Source organism: Chelonia mydas, chromosome 3 (assembly GCF_015237465.2).
Source record: "Chelonia mydas isolate rCheMyd1 chromosome 3, rCheMyd1.pri.v2, whole genome shotgun sequence".
NCBI classification, from domain to species: Eukaryota; Metazoa; Chordata; order Testudines; family Cheloniidae; genus Chelonia; species Chelonia mydas.
Genome location: NC_057851.1, coordinates 197,559,706 through 197,581,361, shown reverse-complemented (window position 1 = coordinate 197,581,361; position 21,656 = coordinate 197,559,706). Strand labels below are relative to the sequence as shown.

The following is a 21,656-nucleotide window of genomic DNA, read 5'->3' as shown; positions in this document are numbered from 1 at the left end:
CTTTGTGATTCCAAATAAATCTCTAAACTAAATTAGGAAAACACAGACATGCGTCCTGTACCCATAAGTCCATATAAATCCTCCAATCAGTTTTGTAAGGATTTATAAAGTCTAGAAGGAAGGAAGGGGTCAGTCAGGGGAGGGTGAAATAAAAAAAGTCTGGCCAGCATATTCAGTTCTGATCGCTTGAACTCACCCATGTCCTGAAAGGTTTCCATGAGACCTAGTTCAGTATTCCAAGTAACAGGGGGCTGCATCTTTCCAAAGGACATGTGGGAAGTTTGCGGATGCTTAGCACTGGCCTAACTCTGCCCTCAGTGAATGGTGAAACTCCCCTAGACTTCAATGGGAGTGGAATGAGACCAATCCCACCCTACAATAGTTCAGACATGGGAAGATTTCACTGCTCTCCACCACAGTTGGAGGGCGAATCTGGAAATGACAACCTCTGTTCTCAAAGGGTAACTTTCATTTGCATCCTCTAAAAGGTTCCCTTTCTAAGCGGTGAGTCAGTTGAAATACACACCTCTGCCCGTGCTGGACGGGACCTGGACTTGCAGAGTGATGCAAAAGCCAAAGTTTTCACACACAGCGACGTAAAGCTAGGCTCCCAAATCCTTATTTAGGTGCCAGAATAAGTCGCTGGAGTTTTCAGAAGTGCTGAGCTGCCAGCTCCCATGGAAGTAAAATCTGGCTGTCAGACACTGACAGCACAAGAGAGAGCGTGGTAATGATCCCCTAGAGTTAATCCCATTCCTTCCGACCTTTCTGCTGAGGAGGCTGACAAGGTGAAAAGAATTGGAGACAGCTGAAACTGCGTTGGAGGATTCAGCACTGGAAGGAAGGAAGATGTTTCTCTCCTAGAGGTCCATGTCTCTGTAGTCAGGCCCTCCCATTTCTAGCAACAGCCCTTTAATTCTACAGCTCTGATCTGTCGTGCCTTATAAAGCCAACCTAGCCCAGGTAATACGGTTGCCCCTTTTTGACCTGAGCAGCGAGTCAAATTTCAGGGCTATGGGGATGTTCCAGCTTGAAACAGAAATTGAGGGAGTCTGGTATTTTCTTTGATGCAGTCTTGTTTATTTAAAAGGAATGTATGAAATCCTGCTTCTCCGAACACAGGCGGAACCAAGAACCAAAGGGAACAGTTTCTTAACTCACAGCCCCAAACCTCTTTAGCCAACCCTAACGCTCGCTCCAGATTTTTCCAGGGTCAGGCTGTGCTCACAGGTTGCAACTCGGCTTGCTTCCTCTTCGGGGTCTCTCTTCTGTTCCTCTCAGGTGCTCAGCATTCAACTGGACTTTTTCCATTAAGTTTTGCATTATTGCCAATTTCCCTTCTTTTAACAACCAGGTTAGAGTCTCCTCTCTCCTCACACACATTCAACATGGAGCTGGGCTTACAGGGCTCATGGCAATCAACTTCTGTCTTCCTCACTAGTGGTTGTTGCCTCTTCCAGAGAACTGCTGAAAGGAAAGATTCAAGTTCCCTGGCTATTTCCCCAGCCTCTCAGAGTGTTTTTAGGCTCCTTTCTCTGATCTTGATCTGCAAGTCCACATCCAGGTAAGCATCTATAAACTAGTCCATCACCAGTTTATCTTGGAAGGCCTCGTTGGTATCTGGGTACACCAGGAATGCAAGCCCCCGGAGGTCCTCTGCCAGTTCAGTTGGGGTTTCTGTTTCCCCTCTATTCTAGGTCTTTGCTGTGCCCTGGCCCACTCAGATTGAGGTCTAGCTCCAAACCACGTCAGGGACTTGCACCAGGCCTAGATAACTGTGTCTGTTTTTTGGGGGTAAGTCTATAGCACCGTTAGAGCTGGGCCACTCAACCTGGCTACTAGTAACCCCCTTTCTGTCTATCTTCCCAGCCACTTATTTGAGCTATAATGTTGAATTGAGTCAAATAAGCCTCCCAGGGAGTTTTACCCTGAAAGGTTTTGCATAATTTGGACTGGGACAGCCTGATCTCTCCCTTCTGGGCCTCTGTGGGTCACAAGCAGGTTAGAAAACGGGCATCAATGCCCGGTCTTACCCAAGCCTTCTGGCTGGCTCAATTCCTCATCCAGGAGGCTGCCTTCAGCTGTGGTCTGTGACCCTTTCATTTCCTTCTGGAGCTGGGTTTCCAGATCCTTAAGTCCTTGCCGGAACTCATCTTGGTGAGCAAGTTCCAGACTGGCCAAAGCCTGTTTGGTCTCCACTGTTTCAAGGAAAATCTCCACGCTGTGGCAGTCAGATTGCTGGTCCTGTCATCAATCTATTTTACCATTCCAGCCTGGGTGTGTTGCAGCTGGGTTTCTCAATCTGTCCGGTCACTGTGTCCTTGCTGCTCTAACAGGGATCTCATCTCGATCTGCAGTCCTGTCTAAGCCCTTTCTGAAAAACCTCCAGCTCCTATTTTAGATCTTGTTTTAAATCCTGCTGGCCAGTCTTGATTTCTGCAAGCACCTCCAATATTTGCTCTGTCTCGGTTTGACGGGTATACCAGCTCACAATTTCTCTCCTTGGAAACTAGGTCCCACCACTAACACCAGAATTGCTGCTTTTTGACCCGAGTGGCCTAGTCAAATTTTGGGGCCCAGCTGGAAGTAGAAATGGATGGAGTCTGGTATTTTCTTAGATGCAATCTTGTTTATTTATACAGTGGTTCTCAAACTCGTGTAGCGGTGACCCCTTTCACACAGCAAGCCTCTGTGTGTGACCCCCCGCCTTATAAATTATAAACATTTTTTAATATATTTAACACCATTATAAATGCTGGAGGCATAGCGGGGTTTGGGGTGGAGATTGACAGCTCACAACCCTCCATTTAATAACCTCACAATCCCCTGAGGGGTCCCGACCCCCAGTTTGAGAACCCCTGATTTACAAGGAACGTACAAAGTCCTGCTTCTCTGAATGCAGGAGGACCGAAGAACCAGGAGCTGCCCTAGCCATTTTAATGGCGGAGGGAGGGGAAACCATTTTCAATGCCCCTCTCCAGCCTCACTGCACAGCAATCCAGCACCCCCTGGAAGTTGGGACCCAGGGCAACTGCCCAACTTGCCTGTCCTGCCAAAAACCAAGGGAGCAGTTTCTTAGCTTACAGTCCCAGGCCTCTTTACCCAACACCAGACCCAAAAGCTCTCTCTCTAGCTTTTTCCAGGGGTATACCATGCGTATAGGCTGTTGCTTGGCTTTCTTCCTCCTTTGAGTCTCTCTTCTTTTCCTCTCAGTTTCTGTGTTCCCTCACACACACAGACCTGGTCACAACACCCAGCGGAACCCCCCTGCCCACAGGGTGCTAGTCTCTGAGCGGATTCTATTACGCCTTGTTTTAGGTATGGCCCCTTAAGTGTTACTTACAGCTATCTTACGTGAAGAGGTTTGTGATCCAAGCAGTCCCCAGTACCTCACACTGTAACAGTTCCTTTCAGTAGGAATTTACACGGTGGATCTTTATTCCAAGTTTAAACTGTTATACCTTCTTGGCCTGGAGCAATAGCTTGGAGATAAAGTCGGTCAGAGATCTCATAAAAGCACTCAGTGCTCAGTCGGTGCCCTGTGACAAAGTCTGTCTGGTCAGGATGATCCTATAGTCAGGTGATACTTCATAATCTAATAAACCCAGTAGAGGAACCTAGCAGGGGGTTAATCGTCTTTTAGAAGAACAACTGAAATGAGGCCCCTGTAAAAAACACAGAGACTTATTAGCCACTGCCCTTGTGCCATTGTTAATCTGGAAGCACTTTGTACTCACAACACACACATGTAATTGATTGAGCAAGGTGCCAGACAGTGGAGAAACTGGCTCGCAGTGAGAGAGTGCCTGTGTTAAGCTGTATGAAATGCTGTATCAAATACTGAAGCTCACATCCTCAGTGGGGGTGAATCGGCAGAGCCTCAGTGAAGTCGATTGAATTATAGCAGCTGAGGAGTTGACCCAAGTATTTCCTCCAAAGTGGCATCTAGCTGGGAATGCAACTGAGACAGTGGTAACATTTTCAAAAACACTTAAGTGACTTAGGAGACCGGCTGGTCAAAATGTTCCATCAAAACTTGTTTTAATGGAAAATTGGGGTTTTCAGGCCCGGATTAACCAATGTGCACTAGATGGACTCGCACAGGGACCCCATCTCCGTGGGAACCCCAACCACCAGAAAAAAACAAAACCTGAGTAGCTCTGAAATATAGTGTGCCAGGGCACAAGGCCACTCACTCAAATTTGACCCAGCCCCTCTCCCCACCGCTCTGTCATGATGGAGGGGCAGCTGGGCCAAACCTGAGTGAGTGGCATTTCAACATGGTACTTGGTGGACACCCCCCCCACAAGCTTCTACCAGAACCATTGAACCATGAGAAAGCTCACTCTACCTCCTGTCCCCCTGGCAGTCTTGCTTCCCACCCTGGTGAGCACCTCTGTTCTCAGGGGTAGGATGGGGCGGCATACTGAGGCCTTGCCCAGGGTGGGGGTTGTTTTGTATATCACATGCACTGTCTAGGTTCCATCATGCACAGGGTCCCCCAATTTCCATAGTGTGCAAGGACCCCATATTCTTTAATCTGGGCTTGGGGGGGTTGAGTAAACAAAAATGTTTGGAGGAAATGTCTGGTTACAAAACAGTTGAAAATTGGAGGAAAAAACATGTTGGTTTTGGGTGGAAAACAGGGAAACGTTGGGGTTTTCAACAAAAAATCCAACTGTTCTCCTGCGATTTTCAACAGCACCGAGATTTGTCTGGCTTCTGCCAACATTGCCAGCGAGGGTATCCTATTTCCCAACCAGCTCTACGCGGCCTCCTGAGTCTCACTGACATTCAGCTGCCTTGTGACTTTCAGTGGCCAGAGTCCCTTTTCCCTGTGTTTGAGATGGCCACATTGCTGGCTATTGATGAGGCCTTGAGCTATGGGTGCACATAACCCTTTACATTGCACCACACCAACAGGTATTTTGTATGGACGTGGGTGCCTCTTCAGGACTAGAGAAGGGCTGAAACTCACCGCAGGTTTACAATCTGCAGCCATTTTGCACCTGCCTAGCACTTCAGGATAGCACTGCTGCTCTCAAGAGAAGGAATCTCCCATTGGCGGAAGCTGGAAAAAAACTTTCCCTGGGGGCAGGTTATCTCATCGCCACGTTTCGTGGAGTTCTCACGCCTTCCCCTGAAACATCTGGTGATGGCCACTGTCAGAGGCAGAATAATGGCTAGATGGACCGCAAGTCTGATCTGGATTGGGAATGCCTAAGGATGATTAGAAAAAAGGAGAATCCACAGATATAAAAATGAGATCAAAGATGGACAAATAAGGGGGCAGCGTTGTTGGTCCTAACACTGGTGTCCCACCTAATATTTCTGCAGCAATTATGGGCCACCAGAGCTTAGTGATGAGCTGTCAGACAGGGCAGTACGTAGCTGCCTAGACTGCCATGTAGTAAAACAATGTCTGGTTGGCCTTTTTGAATTTCTCTTGTAAGCGTGAGCTATAAAAGGTGATCTGTTCTGAAGCAAATTTCCAGGGGGAATTCCTACTCTCTGTAGTTATTACATTGTGCATTCAAATAGCATTTATTCCCCTTTCTTAAAATCCTAGGGGGAAACTGTGCCATAATTTTTTGCGGACGTATATAAACTGTGAGTCTAGCAGAGGGCAAGCTACTACTGGAAACCGAAGCTATTCTAATCACAGGTATATTTTTTCCTTCCACAGTTGCTGGGCTGGAAGTTACCTGCTTTATAGTTTCATTCCTATAATAACTTCAGAGTGAAGAAGTGTATTTCAAGGGGTTTTTCAGTGCCTCTGGTGTGATCTCCATCAGGAAAGGACAGAGGCATTAACCTGATTTAAGATGACTCCGAAGGTCCTTTAGTTGGGTTTGAGATTCTGGAGTGAGATCCGCACCCAGGCGCCAGTCCCTTTCTGTCTGGTTAAAGAGCAGGAGAGATGTCAAGGGGCCCTAAAAGGCTTGGTTCTGGCTGGGTGGGAGAGGATTCCCCAGGACAAGACGACCCATACAGCTGTCCTCTCAGGACCTCTCATAAGCCCTGGGTTGGAGGGTGTCAGGCCTGCAGCATGCAGCGCAGTGGAGATTCTGGGCAGTGCTGCAGCCCATAGGGCAAATCAACGAGCTTAGACACGGCCTCAGGGCTGTCTAGGGGCATGGCGACATTGCAGCTAGCTTTGATCTAGCTAATTCAGGCACCAGAGCAGTGAAGCTGCAGCAGCAAGGGCTGTACAAACCCACCTGGAACCGTGGAATTACTCCCGGGTAGCCCGTGCTGCCGCAGCTTCATTATGGTAGCCACGCGAGCTAGATTAACGCTAACTTTGGTTCGGCTACACATGCTGCAAGTGGAACACCAACAGCCCCCGATCGTCGGTGGGCAGGATCGAACCTGGGACCTCTGGAGCTTCATGCATGAGCCTCTGCCACATGAGGCTGTAGAGCAGACTCATTTAACCCACACTCACACTCTCTCTCAGTGGCCTCAATGCCACTAGATGGGACAGAACACCACACCCAGGAGGTGTGTGGGTTACACAAGCACACCTCATGCTTGCCGTGTAGACACAGCCTAAGGCCTTGTCTACCCTTGTGGTGCCATGTAGGGTACGTGGCGCTGCACACCACTGTGAACAGCAGGCTGCCTCCACACTGCGGTGTGTAGCTACATGCGGGAGTGAAAGGCTCTGGCAGGGGAGCGGGACACCACACTGTTAAAAACAGCCGTCTAGACGTGGGAGGCGCTGCTTGGGTGTGCAGAGAGCCGTGCCAGGTATATAACCTAAAGTTCTGGCCTACCGGGGCAGGGCAGAACTGTTGTATGTAGAGGTGAGGACTAGGCTCTGCACGTGCTAGGAAACTAGCGAAGCAGTTGGATGGGTTTGCAACAGGGCTCAGAAAGCGCCATTCCAGCAGGTGGAGCTGCGTTCTGACAGTGAGCAGCCTACCAAATACACAGGGATTAGCTATGAAAGCTCTTTGGAAAATCTGTCAAGGAGTAAGAGCTGCAGGAATTAGAGAATAAACACATGGAACGTTCCTTGGCATTTGCATCCCTCCAAACAGCCGTCGGTCCCGGACGCACATACCTTCCTTTAGTTTGGCTTCTGAACTGGCACTTTCTCCCCCAATTCAGCAATTCATCCTTACTGAGCAAAGCCCTTAAGCATGTCCTTAACTTCAGGCATATGCTTAAGATAGGATGTAAGCTTGTGCTTAAAGTTATGCATGAGCTTAAATGCTTTGCTGAATCAGGGCCTTCCACTGGTACTTAGAAGAGGCTTATGTTATGGAAAGAGTGGAAACTCCAATCAATTGCTCTTCCTCTCCAGTTATGATCAACCCTTGGGAAATCACTCTAACTGAGCATTTCCTGTTCAGGGTCAGGTACACAAAGGGATGCTGGGAAATGAACAAGCAGTTCTTTAATGAATCAGCCCATCTCTGGCTCCACCCCCATCTTCGCTGAAGCTAGCGTTGACATCATGAGGAAGATTAAAGCCTCCTGTCCAATTGACACCACTTGCTTTTCTTTTGTTTGGATGTCCTGGGTAGTTCCCTGTTGTTCAGTCTCCCCTTGGGGGAGATTTTTCATTTGGGGTTGTTAATAGTCTGGTCAGCGTCTTTCCCTAATGCACTTTGTTGTTGCTTTGATTCATGCATCGGGCTTGAAGGGATGTCCTTTCTCATAGACTCTTAGATATTAAGGTCAGAAGGGACAATTATGATCATCTAGTCTGATTTCCTGCACAACGCAGGCCACAGAATCTCACCCACCCACTCCTGCAATAACCCTCTCACCTATGTCTGAGCTACTGAAGTCCTCAAATCATGGTTTAAAGACCAAGGTGCAGAGAATCCTCCAGCAAGTGACCCGTGCCCCATGCTACAGAGGAAGGCGAAAACCCCCCAGGGCCTCTTCCAATCTCCCCTGGAGGAAAATTCCTTCCCAACCCCAAATATCGCAATCAGCTGAACCTTGAGCATGTGGGCAAGATTCACCAGCCCGATACCCAGGAAAGAATTCTCTGTAGTAACTCAGATCCCACCCCATCTAACATCCCATCACAGGCCATTGGGCCTATTTACCATGATCAGTTAATTTCTTCTGCTGTTCCCCCTCCTTTGTCCCCATTACGCTCCTCAGAAATGAGAGACAGAGACAGAAGAGTGGAGATATAAATCAGAGTTTACCTATGGATTCATTTATGCTGCCACAGGGAAACAAAAGCTGTTAAATCTGTGACTCAACCGTCTTCTCTCAAACCATTCAATCCCGCTAGTATTTCACTGATGCTAACTTTGCTGCCATATGGAATTTACATTCCAAATTTGATCCTTTGGAGTCTAAATCAGACCCGCTCGCTTTTAAAATGTCATTCTGAGCCATGCATTCTAATGGGAGAGGCGAAAATGAAAGCTCCTGGAGAAGAGAGAGCGGCTGTCAGGTGCAAAATGACGGCACCAAACTCTGTGACTGAGCTACTTGAAAAGGGGAATGTGAATGTAAATGGCATATATCAGAAACTAATGATAATGGAAATGTCATTAAAGCAAATCCTGTGAGATTACTGTGTGTGCCTGGTGATAGAGGTGAGGAACTCTTTAACTATTTTTTAATTCTGAGGCAGAATTTCATCTTCCATCCACTCCTTTTATAGTATTTTAAAAACCTTTTTAAAGGCAACTCATTTGAAATCTCCTTCTTCCCTGTCTAAATTTATTAGACCCTTTATAGTTTCCTTAGTGTCAAAGTTTGATAGCAAGCAGATTATGAATATGATGGTGCATGGATGACAGTGTGTGACTTCTTAATAAGACATGTCATATTGCCCCAGATGATTATAATTAGTTTTCAGTGAGATTCTTTGATTATTGTGATGATTCTGCTATTTTTATGGGGGGAAAAAAGTGAGAGGGGAAAAGTTTCCCCTCTTCCCGTGTATTGTTATCTACCAAGGGGAGAAAGAGGGTTAATTTATTTTCTTGAAACAAATCAAACAATGCAGTGACTATGGGGAAGTCAATAAGCACAAATGAACCCTCAGGAATTAACAGCATCAGGAGGGGATAATTCATACCAGCTCTAGGCAGGAAAACAAGTCTGCAGAAGTACAACCCCCTGGGAGGAGACACATAGACTGGCTTTAACTGGATTCAAGAGGCCCAGCAAACAGAACGCTATCAAGTGGGCAGCCTGATACGCAGGAAGTATCTCTCCCACGGGATCCAAGAACTGACATGAGACTGTGACCCAGAGGGACAGACCCCGCAGCCACAGTCTGAAGGAGATAGAAGATAGAGGATGCTTGGTCATACACGCATGTGTCCAAGCTGTTGGTTGTTTTTAGGATATTCTTCCTCTACTTTGCTTCATGAAGGCTGACTAGTCGCTGGTAAGCCTGCCATTTTGTTTGGGAGAGAGCAGGATGGCAATTGCTGGACTATGCCAGGCTCATTAGAGCGATCACAGTGAATGGCAGGCAGAACTGCCTCCAAACCCTTGTTCTGGAGGAAGAAGATTGTGGGGTCCTGCCCTGAGAAGGCCAATGGCTGAAGGTCCGAGTGGGATGCTCTCCAGGAGGTCACGGAGAGGTCAGAAGTGCCGTTACGCTGGACCTATGCCAAACTGATCACGCAGCAATTCTCTCTCTAAAAATGCATTCATTATGTGTCACGATGCTGGTAGGATATTACAAGATTCTCAGCCTTGGCCTAACTCTGCTCCCATTGGAGTCAGTGGGACTTTTACCGTTGACTTCAATAGGAGCCAAAGAAGGCCAATGTTGATGGCTTTTGAAAAACCCAGTCCCTGTACTTTGCACTTCTTCCCCGCCCCCCGTGCTTCTATGCTAAGGGATTTTGCTCATTTTTAGTGTGCCTGGAAATTCGTCTCACCGAGATGTCGTTCAGTTTTTGTATTAGCCCGGGGAATTATTTTGTAATCAGAGGGGCAAATCTTTGGAAAATATTAGTGATATTGTGAACAAGAAGAGAAGTTACTAGAAATATCTACAGCATAAGGAAAGACTTGCACTAGTATCCACAACATCCCCACAGGTCCTAGCTAATCAAACACACAAACAGGTTCTGCATAAACTCACCTCTCCAATGGTGAAGGGGGGGAAAAATATCTGACCAACTCACAAATCCTCTCTAGATGGGAGCATACCCAAGCCAAAGAAATGAGATGCGTTAGTCAGCTCCACAGTGCTGACGATCCCCTCTGGTAGTGAAAAAGCAGCTCAAAGGGCTGTTAAGAAGGATTGAGGATTGGGACCAATAATGTTTGGATCAGTTGCTTCCAGCCATTCCAGGGTCTGTTGGAAAACAATGTTAGTCAGAACTATATATTAAATAATGTTAGAGAAATGAATCTTTTTTATATATATATATATATATATATATATGGAAAAAGAAAAGATAAAGGAATTTTTGCTTTTGTCTCCGCTGATGCAGCATTTCAGAACACTGTTGAAACAGCGTCAGGGTGGTGTGAAACCTGGTTTGTCTGTCTTACTTTGTAAAACCTTGCTCTGTGTAAATAGTAAGGTGAAACAGATCGTTGTGAGCGAATTGTTAATTTCAGGTCCCTCCCTCCCGCTCTAACAAGCAAAAACCCAAGGCCCCAAAACAGACCAGCAAGCTAAAACAACTGGGTGGAGCCAGTGGGATTAACAGCAGAGAACAGGTGGTAGAAATAGACAAATATAAGTTTAAGCAGAGTAAGCCAAAATGTGTTAGCTATTGCGATTTATGCCGAACAAGTTTTAATCAAGGGATTTAGAATGGGTGGGTTCATAGATGAGGTAGCGGAGTAACAGAGTCTGCGTAAAGTTACGGAACAGGGTATAAAAGATCATGATTGACAACAAGAGAGTGGAGAAGACACAGGGCAGAACATAGCAGGACCAGAGATCTGGAAAAAAAAAAGTCACCCTGTCCCCAGGAGAGGTAACTTGATCAATTACTCTTCTTGCCTGATCTGTTTTTGGAACGTATAAGTAATTCATAGGTAATAATTGCATGGTCTTAAAACATACCAAGTAAAGGCTACAAAAAACTGTTTAAACCTAAATTGGAGTGGATCCCATCTGTCACCCAATAGGTCAGATCTTTTCTTTAAAAAACTCTTAATTTAGAAGACAAGAAAGGCATGTAGTTAAATTGGACTGGGGAATGGGGTCATGGAGTTGTGACTCCCTTGCTGTTCCCACATTGCTAAGTGGGAGGGAGATTTGTGGGGGAGGAGAGAGTCCAAGTATGGAGAAGGTTGACTGGTGTAACCCACACCCCTAATAGGGAAATATCTCTTTAAGCTGTCTAAAAAGAAGTAGGGAGAGGAATTCGTTTTGTCTGGGACCTTGGTGCAGATGCACAATTAGCATTCCGCACCTAGAAGTTTCTAGGAATCGCCCTGTCTGAAGCTCACCCCCAGGAGCAGAAAGCAAGCAGGTTTCTCCTAACTCTGAAGCATTTTGAAGCAGGTTAGGTGACCCAGTTAACGTTCCAACAGGGAAGCACCGGCAGCGTTAGTTATAGAAAGGGGAAATGGGGAGGGAAAACTATTGAGGGCAAGCAGTGAGGGCAGCTGCAAAAGGACATGTGACCTGCGCTTTAAGGCCTCTTTAAAGAAGTGGTGGAAAGGGGTCTAAACGTCTGTTGAAAAGAAACTATTCTCCCCGCAGTCAAGGAGAGCCGGCTGTTCAGTGCATAGGAGCAACTAGAGAAACACACTTTCTTTATGCTATAAAGTTGTCTTGCTTAGCAAGAAAAGATCTGCGTATGTTCATGTTCCATCCAAGCTGGACATCACGCAAAGGGGAGCTCCCTTCAGTTCTTAACCACAAACACTTGAGACAAAATAAACAGTGTTGACTTCTAAAGCCTGGAAGAGCCTTATTTTTTGCCATCCTTTGCCAAATACTGTATGCAAAACACAGTTGACGAGGCAGATGGAGAGAAAGCAACTAACTCAGGAGACCAGTGCCAGGCATATAAAGCAGTTCATTTAGAGGTTCGGCAGTACAGTAAGAATACTGTGAGGAACAACTTGAATTAATGCGCAGCTGAATGAAGAGCTGGGGTCTGAACACCACCCCCTGCAGTGCCATTCAGATGCAGTTACAAGACCGAGGTCGTTACAGACACACATCTTCTTGAAGCCAAACTGCAGTCATCCTGAATCTTAAATAAGCCATTATATTAGCTCTGGTAGAGCTGGTGGGGAATTATCCCCTTCCCCTCCCCCCTCCAAAATAACATTTTTGAAGAAAATGAAAACTTTCCATTGAACATTTTTGTGGTTTTTGTCCAAAATTGAACATTTTTCAGATGACACATTCTCGGTTGCCAGAAACTAACCAAAAATGGGTATTTTTGTTTTTTTACTGAAACCTCCAGAAAAGACTGAAAACAGACACTTCCAATAGGAATTGCCATTTTTGACAAAAAGCCCTTTTCCACTGGAAAAAAAAAAACATGTTGACAACGTTTTCAGCCAGTTCTATGTCTCAGTGCAGGATGAGTCAGGTTTTCAAAGCACTCAGCATTGCCCTAACCCCAAGTGGGAATTTTATCATGAACTTGGAATGGGACCAAAGTTATCATGAACTTGGAATGGGACCAGCACTAAGGCCCAGATCTTCAACGACATTTAGGTTCCTGACTTCCCTTGAAATCAACCGGAGTTGGATGCCTAAATACCTTTTGAGGATATGGGTTTGAGTGCTTTTGAAAATTCCACCCAGTGCCTCTCCAAAGAGCATCGCTTCACGTAAGAACAGAGACTTGCACGTGATAGCTGATCCGCAACATTTCTGTCCCCTGAACAGTATCTTGGGGAGTGACAGCAGCCAGGACAATCGGCTAACAAGTGAATGTTACATTCAACGTGGGGGGATAAATGCATTTCTCCGGAGAGGGGACAGATTAGCAGCCCTGCAGAATGAAGCCTTCTGTTCATCCACATAGATATAGCCAGTGACCAGAGGTTTAACTTCCTCCAACATGGCATTTTCCACCATACTGTGACATTCCCTGTGTGTCATATCCTCCCACTCCTCCCTTCAAATCTACTAGCGCCATCCTAGCCTAAAAATAACCCATCAATGCCACACCCTGGCAGCCAGAAAAATTCAACCTGGAAATAAGAGACACAGAGGGCTGTTAACCATCGGAGCAGCCTTTCCATAGGACATGGCAGATTCTCAATCACTTGCAGTCTTTAAATCAACTCTTTCTAAAAGATGCACTCTAGCTCAACCACAAGTCACTGGGCTTGACGCAGGGATCAAAGTGAGCTTCTCTGGTTTGCATTACCCAGGAGGTCAGATTACATGATAACAGAGGTCACAGCTGGTCTTGAAATTTGATGTTTAACAAAAGCCAAATTTCCCCCCCTTTTTAACCAGCTATAGCGACAACCTCTGTTTCTGAATTAACCTGTTTGTAAAATGTGTCTAACACCAGCTACATACATCATAAACAGGCGTGGAAGGATTAGATTTTTATTGGTAAATGTCTATCTCACTGTACACACAAACCAATGCAAAAATATTTCCATCAAAATTTACAGGTGAGCCCAATAAGAAAAATGCTGTTAGAGAACTCATGAGTTTGATGTAAGGCTATTCGCTTTGCACGTTTTGCATGTGACGTTGACAACGGTTTTAACGGTTATACGGCTTTAACTTCTTGAATCTCTCCATCTGCTGTCACGAAATAATCGTCTTACCCATGCTGTTGTCTGATTGCCACCCTCTACTTTCCTGCAACTGGGAAAATATAAATTGATAAAAATTGTGGGGGGGGGGGGGTGGAATGCTTAAAGCTAAACATCGATATTTTCTGTCAAAAATATAACAAAATCAAAATCAAATTCTGCCAAGCCGAATTATAAGGGATGGTGCAAGCCTTGACAGTGTTTTCAAAGAGTTTCGAGATCGGCAATTAAAGGACAACAGAGAAGTGCCCCTCATTATCAGTAATAATTTGCCCTGTATCTTTAATGACTTCTTTTTGTTCTTGTTGGTCCTAATTTTCAGCATCCTCACCACAGATTAGCAATGAGACCAGTCTTGTCTCGTCGTTTCCTTGTATTCCCCTGACAGTCTGTATCCACCTGTTGTCTCTTGTTTTATACTTAGATTGGCATCTCCTGGGGGCAGAGACTGTCTTTTCATTCTGTGTTTGTACAGGGCCTAGCGCACGGGGGTCCTGCTCCATGACTGGGGTGCTTAGGTGCTATGTCAAAACAACTAAGTCGGTCACAGTTCTGAGGTTGTCAAGCATCTGTAATGCCTTACGAACCCCAGGACACGAACCAGGACCCGGCGTGTCTGGCTTGGGCTAATGATTCAACAGTGAAATATATTTAATATGTTTCTTTGGAAGCCTTCTAAGGAGATTGTCACAATGTACTCGCAGATAAATAGCTACTGGAGCCTGAATTTCCATAATAATACACAGTTCCTTTTCTCTGCTGCCAGGAAACCGCATTCTGGCACCCTCTTTAATCCCCCTCCAACCCATGAAGGCCGCTCCTCGCTCCCCTTCCCTTTTTTAGTATAACTCACATTTGCAGGAGAAAATGCTGGTTGCTGATATTTGTGCACGGCTGTCAGTGTCTCTCATTGCCATTCTGGAGGTCAGCCTCCTCAGGGCAAACTGTGAGACACGGTGGGCCACTAAAAACCTAGAAGGGAGAACTTGGCCCTTCTGTGCTGTGCTTTGCCAACCTGCCCGCATCAGAGACAAGCGGGCACTGCTCAGGCATTCCCGTGCATTCCCGATTCCTGGGATGTACACGTGCCCCGCTAATACCTACCTGGCAGCGTACACTGGGAGGGGCCCCATGGGCTCTGATCATCTAAAATTAGAGTATGCGACATCAAACTAGCCTTCCCTCTCCCCCAGCTAGAGTGACCAGATGTCCTGATTTATAGGGACAGTCCTGATTTGGAAGGCTTTTTCTGATATAGGCACCTATTACCCCCCCACCCCCGTCCTGATTTTTCACACTTGCTGAGTGGTCACCCTACCCCCAGCACATGCATACAGACCCTGCTAGCAAGGGACCAGTGGACGCAGAGCTTAAAGCAGCGCTGTCCCGCCGGTCCATGGCCTCGTTGGTAGAAATGTCACTGCAGCCACAAGCAGAGCACAAAGAGCTTGCCCCTGTGTCCATGCATGGTCACCTACTATTTATCACATAATGCACTGTGAAATGAAACCTCCCTCAAAACCCCAGTCGCTTCTGGTCAGACAGGGCTATAGATCCTTACACTTATTGGCGTCTTTCACGATAAGAGATTCCACTCCAGTTACTTGTATTAGGTGAATTGAAAAATACCCTTTCTTTTGATTTTACAGTGCAAATATTTGTCATCAAAAATAATAATATAAATGAGCACTGTGCACTTTGTATGCTGTGTTGTAACTGAAATCAATATGCTTGAAAATGTAGAACATCCAAAAATACTTCTTAAATGTCAATTGGTATTCTAGTGCTTAACAGTGCAATTAACACTGCAATTAATTGTTTTAATGGCGATTATTTTTTAGTTAATTGTGCGAGTTAACTGTGATCGACAGCCCTAGAATAAATCTAATTTACCGAAGCTGGCAGGGCCTGATGAAATTCATCCTAAGTTACTTGTTGGAGCAATTCTCTTCAAGAATAATGGAGAACAGGTGAGGTTCCAGAGGAATGGAGAAGGACAAACATAGGAGAGCCCAGGGAAATATCGACCAGTCAGCCTCACTTCAATACCAGGAAAGATACTGGAACAAATTATTAAACAATCCATTTGTAAGTACCGTACCTGGAGAATAATAGGGTTATAAGCAACAGCCAACATGGGTTTGTCAAAAACAAATCATGCCAAACCAACCTAATTTCCTTCTTTGACAGGGTTGCTGGCTTTGGGGGAGCAGTAGTTTTCAGTAAGGCTTTTGATACAGTCCCACATGACATTCTCATAAGCACATTAGAGAAATATGATCCAGATGAAATTACTATAAGGCAGGTGGCACAAGTGGTTGAAAAACCATACTCAAAGAGTCATTATTGATGGTTCTCTGTCAAACTGGGAGGGCGTACTTCGTGAAATTCCACAGGGGTCTGTCCTGGGTCAGGTACTCTCAATATTTTCATTAATGACTTGGATAATGGCGCGGAGATTATGCTTACAAAATTGGTGAACACCACTGCACTTGGAGGGGTTGCAAGCACTTTGGAGGACAGGATTAGAATTCTAATAAATGACCTTGACAAACTGGAGAACTGGTCAGAAGTCAACAAGATGAAATTCAATAAAGACAAGTGCAAAGTACTACACATAGGAAGGAAAAATCAAATGAACCACTACAAAGTGGCGAATAGCTGGCTAGGAGGTAGTACTGCTGAAAAACGGGCTGGGGATTAGAGTAGATCACAAACTGAGTATGAGCCAACAATGTGATGTCATTGAGAAAAAGCCTAATGTTCTCGGCTGTATTAAGAGCAGGGTTATACGTAAGATTCAGGCGGTAACTGTCCTGCTCTATTCAGCGCTGGTGAGGCCACAGCTGGAGTACTGGGTCCAGCTCTGGGCACCACACTTTAGGAAAGATGTGGACAAATTGGAGAGAGCCCAGAGAAGAGCAACAAAAATGATCAAAGGTTTAGAAAACCTGACCTATGAGGAAAGGTTAAAAAACTGGGCATGTTTAGCCTTGAGAAAAGAAGACTGAAGGGGGAACCAGATAACAGTCTTCAAATATATTAAGGGCTGTTGGAAAATGGAGAAAATTCAACACTGTCCATGTCCACTGAAGACAGGACAAGAAGTAACAAGCTTAATCTGCGGCAGGGGAGATTTAGGTTAGATATTAGGAAAACTTAGCCATAAGGACAGTTAAGATCTGGGGTAGGCTGAAGATTTTTAAGAACAGGTTAGACAAACACCTATCAAGGAAGGTCTAGGTTTACTTGCTGGTGCCTCAGAGCAGGGGACTGGACTAGATGACCTCTCGCGGTCCCTTCCAGCCCTACATTTCTAGATTCTGTGATTTTCAAACTTGGGCTCAGTGAAAGTTGCGTGCACTCAGGCCCTCTGCAGATCAGACCACTTGTATTTAGGTGCCTGCCTTTAGGCACTGAAATTTGAAATTTTTTGCTGTGTGTGTTCAGCCTTAATTTCAGCCTTAATTTTGGACTATTTACATTTGTAACCCTAGAGTTCTATCTGTGTTCAATTTGTGCATATCTCTCTCTAAATATACTATATATCAAATACAAAGCCAAATTAAACTAGCCAGTAATTTGCTCAGCAGCCATTGACTTAATAAAGTAAGATCAAATGTTACCGGTATTATCCAGCATACTTCAGTAGTATAGATTCCACAACATGACATGACATAATACTGCCTTAGGCTACTCTTTTTGCCAGTCCAGATCATAGATTTAATATTTGTCTCAAACACGTGCATGATGCCCAATAAACTTTTTTATTGTTATAATTACAGCCTTACCTGAATATAATCCGCAGTGACAGATTTACTGTAAATTGAAAGGACTCATAGCATAATTTCTAGTTATCAAGAAGATATCCTTCCCCACCCACACCCCTGGTTGAGCAACCAAGCGTAGGATTGGAAGGTGGGGCAATAAAAACACATGGTAAATTGCCTAAGTGGTGGGGTAAATCCCAACAGGATGATTTGCAAATATTCTATTTAGACAAAGAGATGAAGGACATTTGTATTCAGATTGAAGTTGTGTTCACCCCTCATGGGCATTTCAAGCTGAAAAACAAAAAGAACAAAATGCAGAATTTCTTGCAGTCCGATTTGTTGCATACAAACTTCACAGGACTTTCTTGGGACTCCTGAGAAGAAACATTTCCTAGGACTTTACAAGACAGCAACCACTTTTTCATTGCAATGAGCCCATTTTTAGCGGTGTTTATAGGGCTTGTGGTTTTACAGCAGTGAAAAGCTTATGAGGTGCTTAACTGAACAAGACCACGAACCTCGCCCCATACGGCCCACAATTCAGCGTCAGCAGCCATGTGAGGGCGGGGAACAATCACTCAATGAGCAGGGAATGAAGCAAGGCAGGAAGAGGGTTACAGAGAAATGGACACAGGGTTACTCAACTGAGGTCCCATTTCCATTGTTAAAATGTAATGATTATTTAATCCATGTTCCTGCAATTCAGCATCATGAGGAATGAAGGTCCCAGTGTCCCAAAAACATCCTCCTCCGATTCTGACTCCAGAAATGCCAGCGTGAAGGTAGACAACCTCAGGCTGGAGCTTACAGACACCAGGCTTTCTGAGTAAGAAGCAGCTTCATATACAAGCTGATGTTAATTGGCCACTCCCTCCTTTCACACACATCTTCTTCTCACTCCTTTGCACAGCTTCCCCCTCTCCTATGAACGAGCACAAGTAAATGTCCAGGAGTAGATTGTTCAGGAGTCCAAATCTGCGTAAAGGAAACTAAATGACCACCACCTTATTCATCACTTGTGAATCTGAATATTTATAAACAGATTAAAAAGGGAAAACTGCCTTTTAGCCAAACACAGTAATGTTAAACCCCTCCTCCCCGGAACACTCACACATACACGTACATGTCCTTCCATGTCAAAACGTCACACGTGCCCCAGAGAGGGAGAGACAGGAGATAAAAGCTGCCTGGGTGGGTTGACACAGATCAAGATTCATTGGATGAAGGAAAGGATTAAACTTTTGTGCACATCGACTCAGACTTTAAGGCCAGAAGGGACCATTCATGATCATCTAGTCTGACCTCCTGCACATTGCAAACCACAGAACCTCGCCCACCCACTCCTGTAATAGGCTGAGTCAATGAAGTCTCACATCATGATTTAAAGACTTCCAGTGACAGAGAATCCACCATTTACACTAGTTTAAACATGCAAGTGACCCGTGACCCATGTTGCAGAGGAAGGCAAAAAAAAACCCAGGGTCTCTGCCAATCTGACTTGGGAGGAAATTTCTTCCTGACCCTAAATACGGCGATCAGTTGGATTCTGAGCATGTGGGCAAGACCCAGCAGCCAGACCCCCGGGACAGAATTCATTGTAGTAACTCAGAGCCCTCCCCATCTAGTGTCCCATCACTGGCCATTGGAGATATTTGCTAATGGCAGTCGCAGATCAGCTAGATGCCACTGTAGCCAATCTCCTCATACTATCCCCTCCGTAAACTTATGAAGCTCAGTCATGAAACAAGTTAGGGAGCAGTGAGGGCAAAAAAACCTGTGGAAGGCTTGTACCTTGTACCAGAACAACCACACAACAAAACAGGTACAAGCTTGGCATTTCTGAAATATTCAATGACATCTGTCACTCTATCTTTTCCAATTGTGTCGGGAAGTACCCTATCAAAGGCAGTGACTGCTGGTTCTTGCACATTAACATTGGATCGGTAAGTCCTTTCTTCCTCCCACTATGTAGCATGCTACCTCCATACAGAGAACAAAACAATTTAGTAGCTAATGAGAGCTAGATTTCAACAAGAAGTTGTCATCGTTGCTACACAACAAAAACGGGCCAAAGGATCAAGAACAACAGTTACAGTTTAATGCCTTAAAAGGCTGTCATGTGGAAACTTGTTTTGGTGTAACACTGCCAGGATCTTGGGCCTCATCAAAATTGAGTAAACAAAACTCTTGACCTCAGCTGCAAACATGACAGCATTAGTCATCTGTAGGCCGACTGTGGCATCATATTTATTGGAGTGGGTTAAGGACAAAAGGCTTGGGTGGGATTAACATCGATGATGTATTTGAAACCATCAGACTTTTTAGCCTTGATGGACACAGTCCATCATATCCAGACGGCATCACGCATCACACAGCAGTCTTGCCTTTCATTCAGAACTGAGGGTTGTTTCAAATCCATTAGCACTTGGAATTATACCTACCTTTGGGTCAACATGATGTTGCTCTTGTAAATGAAAGCTTGTAGGACATTAAAGTTCAGATATTCACAGCTCACAAGAGAAGTCTTAGCTGTGTTAGGGGGATGCAAACATCGTTAACTTCACCATACGTGGTCCATTCTCCACGGTCCCACTTGAGGAGCAGAAGTGCATGCTTAAAGCTCGGCACATAATTCACTGCTGTCCTGAACAGGATTGCTGTCTTGAAATCAGGGTGCATACTTAAAAAAAATCCTAACTCAAACAGCAACCGTATATTGTATGTGGGGGCTGAACATTGAAAGCCTACTTTTGATAGGCCTGGCATAGCAGGAAAGCCCCACTGTAAGTCTTCTAATCATGAAGTTTTCTAACTTCTGCCCGGTTAGGGTGGTGCCAAGGTTGCCGATATCCTCACAGCCCAAGGCTGTGTTTTGCCATCATGACCTGAATAATTAAAACTAGGAGACATTCTAAAGCTCCATTCAGATTCCTGAGGCATTGTTGCAACATGAAAACAGATTATTTGGTTAGAAACACTCCCATCTCCCCAAACTTTGAGTCTGTTGTAAGACCCATAAGATTTCTAGTGTAGAAATGCAACAGGATTCTATACTGGGATGGAAAGGGGCTAAGAAAACCCATCCAGTATAAATGGATAGCAAGTAGCTGTGAAGTGAAGACTGTGGGATGTGCATTTGCTGTGGAATCAGGACTCTGGCTCCTGATAATGCCCTTGTGACAGCAAATCCACAGTGTAAGATCTAAATCAATCTTTTCTACATAGTCACATACACAGTGGCATTGGTGCCAGACTACTCCAGAAATCAGGATGTGGTGCAGGGGCGCAGTGGAGGCTAGCTCCCCCGCAATGTAAATACCGGGGAGTGGATCTTGGTTTCCGCCCTCCGGGTGGTTTCCATCCCCATGACTCTTGCAGAGGCGGAGCAGGCACCAGCTATGTTTCCCCCCACGCACCCGGGGAGGGGGCAGAGACAAGAGCAGAGTGGCAGGAGGGGCTGGAATGGCCACCATGATGCAGGAGATTGGGCCAGCCACTAGGGAGCAGGAGGGACTACCAGCAGAGACATCCACCGTGGGGTAGGGGCCAGAGCACATGGATCAGCCCCCAGGCTGGGGTACCAGCACCTAGGTGGGTGACAGGGGACATCACCAAGAGGGAGGGGAAAGCACTGGGCACCAGCTGCCCAGGAATGGCAGTAGAAACTGCCGGGATGCCCCTTCCCAGCCTGAAGCTGGCAGTCCCCCCAGTCTCAGTAGCTCCCCTCACTCCCTGTCGTAGCTCTCTGTCCCCCAATGTGTTGTACGGGAACTGAGACACAGAGGCTAAGTGATATGCCCAAGGACACACAGGAAGTCTGTGACAAAGCAGGTTATTGACTGAGGGGCTCCTAAGCTGCAGGCTAGCCCCCATACCACCGGATCCTCCTTCCCCTCATTTTAATGACAGATCAGGAGAGAAACAACACACTCATCCCCCTCGAATTCCGCTCAAAGTTTGTTTAGTTTCTCTTTGCTTTCTCTTTGGATTTTAAAAGCTGTTCTTTGATTTAATGTCTCCCAATTTACCTTCCCGAATGCAAAAGGGGTGACTTTGTCCATGCCATACTTTCAAGCTACAGGACGGAATGCAAGAATTCAGAAATGGGCTGAGGCAAGTGTGTGACAGAAGGGCTTAGGTAGGTACAACACAGGGATCCCAAAGTAAGTGGAGCTGTTG

The 21,656-nt window shown here is 45.6% G+C and overlaps 1 long non-coding RNA gene across 1 annotated transcript in view; it reads right to left on the bottom strand.

Moving 5' to 3' along the window:
• The window catches only part of LOC122465268, a 30,854-nt gene extending 20,560 nt beyond the window's left edge, over window positions 1-10,294 (bottom strand). Inside the window, exons 1-2 of the long non-coding RNA XR_006289985.1 lie at window positions 10,085-10,294; window positions 4,979-5,220 (exon numbers count right to left, since the gene is read on the bottom strand). This is a non-coding gene — a long non-coding RNA (uncharacterized LOC122465268). The remainder of the gene's footprint in view (window positions 1-4,978; window positions 5,221-10,084) is intronic.
• Window positions 10,295-21,656: the final 11,362 nt, after the last annotated feature.